Source organism: Tupaia chinensis, unplaced genomic scaffold, assembly GCF_000334495.1.
Source record: "Tupaia chinensis unplaced genomic scaffold, TupChi_1.0 Scaffold000559_1, whole genome shotgun sequence".
Classification (NCBI taxonomy): Eukaryota; Metazoa; Chordata; class Mammalia; order Scandentia; family Tupaiidae; genus Tupaia; species Tupaia belangeri.
The window spans coordinates 533,892-538,144 of record NW_006160071.1 but is presented as its reverse complement, the minus strand read 5'-3'; the positions used below and the strand labels follow the sequence as shown (position 1 = coordinate 538,144).

The following is a 4,253-nucleotide window of genomic DNA, read 5'->3' as shown; positions in this document are numbered from 1 at the left end:
GTCATCACAATCTCCAACATATATTTTGTCTAAGTTTTATTAATCAAACATCATGTTTATCTTAATATGGTTGGTTTAACGAAACAGCTAGTATCTATGTGTTGTATGTTACATTTTACATAGTAAATATCTAACAAAAAAATTATGACTAGCTTTTTCTGGCTTCAGCTTCAATGCTAACAGAGGATCTTTAACCTCAAAGTAACTTTTGGATGTTTACAGAGGGCCCCTGTAACATCCAAAAGGGAGTTATTAAATCAATCAGGCTTATTGTTTATTGTTAAATAAAAATAAAAACCATTGTCAAATTAAATAATTCTTATTTTCTTATATTGTGTTCCAAAATAATTTAAAATTCCCAAGAGTTAATAGTAGACTATTATGTTAAATTGACATATATAGCCAAATTCCTCAGTTATAAATTTTTGTCAGAACATTAACTATGGCTCTAATGCTAATTTTATGTAAAAAAAAAAGAGCCCCTCCAACTAGTCCAGATGGGGCCTCACATTGTTATAAAGTTAGCCTGCGAGTCTGTCACACCAGAGCCAAGTAGAGTGGCCTCTGGTACCAGTAGGCTCCTTGGTCCTTGCTCCCGTTTTAAGTGCTATATTCACCGTGCTTCTAATTTTGTTTTTTGCTCTTATTTACTCAGTTTTCTTACCCAATATGTCTCCCACAGAATGAAGGCCTTTAATATTACATGTTAATTGCCTCTAGACCTAAAGCCCAAGTATACCAAAAAACGACCCCATCATAGAGAAGCACCTCCAAGAAAATCAGAAAATGAAACAAGAACGACTCCATCTTAAAGAAGCACCTCCATTGTAAACTCCTACATTCCTGTGACTAGAAACTTCACTCTGTGACTAAGTGTAAACAGTAATTACATTCCTATTGTCTTCATGTTACTTAGTGATATGGTCATCAGCCAGACCCCTTGCCTTGAGCTATAAAAACCATAAACAGGTCACAGAAGGATTGATCTCTGATGTCCAGCAGCTTGCATCCACTATCTCCCTCATCCAGGATTAGCTAGATTCCCTCACAGAGGTGTTTCTACAAAATCGCAGCGGTTTGGACCTCTTACTTGCAGACCAGGGAGATCTTTGTCTTACTTTGCAGGAATGGTGCTGCTTTTATGCCAACAAGTCTGGCATTGTCCGCGATAAGATCCATGACCTCCAAGAAGCCCTAAGGAACCACAGACGACAACTGGCTGACAACTCCCTTCTAACTGTTTGGAATGGGATCCTACCTTTTATACTCCCCCTTCTCGGACCAATTGTTGGCCTGTTGGTTGTCTGTTCGCTAGGCCCAGGTTGGCCTGTTGGTTGTCTGTTCGCTAGGCCCAGACATCTTTAACAAATTGAAGTCGTTCATCAGCCAACAGATAACATCCCTCCTTTCTCGACCTATCCAGGTCTATTACACCAGACTGGAGATGGAGGATCTCAAAAATTATCCATCCACTAACCAGAGGTGCTGAGCTGGCTAGCCAATGACGGGTACGAGAGTTTTGGCCACCCTTGCCTGTTCCTCCACCTAAGACAGGACACCCATCTCTGCTATGGGCTGCTCCAATGACGGGTAATCGAGGATGCATTTGGCCTTAACAACTCCAACCTAAGACAGGCACAGCTCCCCCTGGTTCCCAGTCTTTAATAAAACAAGGAAGGGGGATATGTGGGGAGCCGCCCACATCAAAATGGCTGGCATGACCTTCACTGCTTAAGAATGGCCGGTGCGACCTTGACACAGACACCAGGAATGCAGACCCCCTGGTTCACACAGAACTGGCAGGTCCTCAATAAGGTCCGCTGTAAACCCCACCTACCTCCCTCTACCTTAAGTGAGAAAGCACCCGTGGGGGAAATGGCCATGCTGCAATCCTTTCTCTATTCTCTTGTGATTTTGGTCATGCACTCACACCTGGGATGTTGTTCTGGCTGTTGGGTCTGGGACTGGAACTGCGGAGTTGGACATGTGTGATCCAGCGCTTTTACTAAGCCACCTGTTGGTCCAGGATCATGATTTCAATGTGGTTACTCAGAACTGAGGTGACAGCTGGGTAGAGCATCAGAAGGGAGGGGCAGTTCTCTGAGCCCTTACCTGTATGATCTGACTCTGTCTCCTGGTAGACAGTGTCAGGATTCAGGTACGTCGAAGGACATCCACTGGGAGTCCACGGAGGTATGGTCAGGATGGGGAAACCATGCACACATTCTACCAAACACAGATGAGGTAGTCAGTGTTAGTCTGTGAGCGAAAACGGTGGTTTTGGGACCAGTGGATGGAATAATGATTCCGTCACTGGACTCCCATGTAGTCAATGGTTTGAGTCCCAGACCCTGGGGCTTAAAATTCACACTGGGTACATGTGTATGCATGCCCAAATCCCAAGATGAGAATGGAGACGAAGAGATTTAAGTGTGTCCATCCCCCCTGGGGAGGGATTTTTCACTTTCTGTCTCTGAATTTCTCTAGCTGCTTTTGTCCTCCCACTAGTTTCCTAAGTTACCAGCTGGGTGTCCTGCAGCTATCACTCAGTTCTAACATTGAACACCTGCATTTGTCCATCTCCCTGGCCAGTGCACACGCCCTATAGCAAAAATTTCTCTTAAAAAATAAAAACAGGTGATTTTTTTCCCATCTCAGATAGTAAAAGGAAAAGCTCTTCTCTGACCAGCCCACCCCATCTGGAGGCCTGTTTTCTACTCCGTGTTGCTTAGAAGCAGTTCAGCCCTGATCCTGCCTATGCTGACCCGAGATTTCTGACACATGTCGGCACCATGCAGTCTTAGGGCTGCGTGGCTCCTTCCTGCATTGTGTGATCACTTTTCACTTCAAGAGTTAGTCAGAGTGGCCATGTTGTGGCCTGAGATACTGTGAAGACTGAGATCACTGACAACCTGGCCAGGGACTGTCACCCTCCCACAGCACACAGGCAGCAGTTGGAATGACAGCCCTGACCCACAGCTACAGCTATGTGGCATGTAAAGGCAAAAGCCCCAAGGGGATTGGGCTTTTCAGGGCTTTCCAAAGGGGATTTCTGAATTTGGGGGAAGGGTCTGCAAAGGGTGCTGCAAGCGGGGGTTTTCAGAGAAGGAAGAAAATAAGGGTTAGTGTGAGGGTTGGAGTCCTAGGTGTGGTAAGGGAGTTGCAGGGGAGGAAAGGCTGCAAGGACTTCTGGGAAGGGGGCTGCAAGGGTTGTAAAACTGCAAGAGTATGAGGGGCATATTTCTTATCAACTTTTTAAAGTCATTTACAGAAGCAGACAGTAGTAGTTATTTTTGTTTTTACAATATTCTTAACCACATTTGGTCGGGGCTCATGGGGTGTTTTAGCTTAACAAACTGCATTTTGTGCCTAGCCTTTTCTCTATACCGCCGTCTGTCATATCCAGAGTGTGACTAGCCACTAATGCATGTGCACATTTACACACACACATACACACATCCCATTAGCCTTTACTCCCAATTCTATCATTTTAAAAAATTTATTATTATTTTTTTTAAACTTGCTGTAGTCATCACAGAAAAACAAAGAGGGGAAAGTGAGGCAGCAAGTCACCAGGAATGGGGTTCAGCTATACGGGAGCCTGATGCCCTAACCACTATGCCCCTTGCTGATTTCCCATTCATTCATTTTTTTTTTTGGAGAGGTTTTTGCTATAGGGCTTGTGTGCTCACCAAAAAGACAGAGGCAGAGACAGAAAGTGAGAAATCATCCCAAACAGGGGAGATGGCCATGTTGCAATCCCTTCTCCTCCCGGGATCTTGGGCGCACATGCACATGCACCCAGTGTGAGTTTAAGTCACTGGGTCCGAGACTCGTACTGCAGTTAACTACATGGGAGTCCAGCGACACAGCCATTATGTCAACTGCTGGTCCCAATGGGTATTTTTCTTTTTTTTTTTTTTTGAGAGGTTTTCGCTATAGGGCGTGTGCGTTTGCCAGGCAGACAGAGACAGAGAGACAGAAAGCGAGAAATCACCCCCCAGGGAGGATGGTCACACCGCAACCCCTTCTCCATTCTCCTTTCGGGATCTTGGGCACGCACGCACACGCGCCTGGCGTGAGTTCTAAGCCACCGGGTCCGGGACGCGAACAGCAGTCGACTACGTGGAAATCCAGCGACATAGCCATTACGCTAACTGCTGGTTCCCACCAATGGGTATTTTTTAATATGTTTTTTAATTTCAAGAAAGGCAGTTTTATCTTTTTTTTTTTTTTTTTTTTTGGGAGTTTTT

General features: G+C 45.0%; 1 long non-coding RNA gene across 1 annotated transcript; it reads left to right on the top strand.

Moving 5' to 3' along the window:
• The first annotated feature begins 461 nt into the window (after positions 1 to 461).
• Positions 462 to 1,440, top strand: LOC102481613 (uncharacterized). The gene is made up of 2 exons (XR_335877.2): positions 462 to 1,287; positions 1,322 to 1,440. It is a non-coding gene; the product is annotated as an uncharacterized LOC102481613 (long non-coding RNA).
• Positions 1,441 to 4,253: the final 2,813 nt, after the last annotated feature.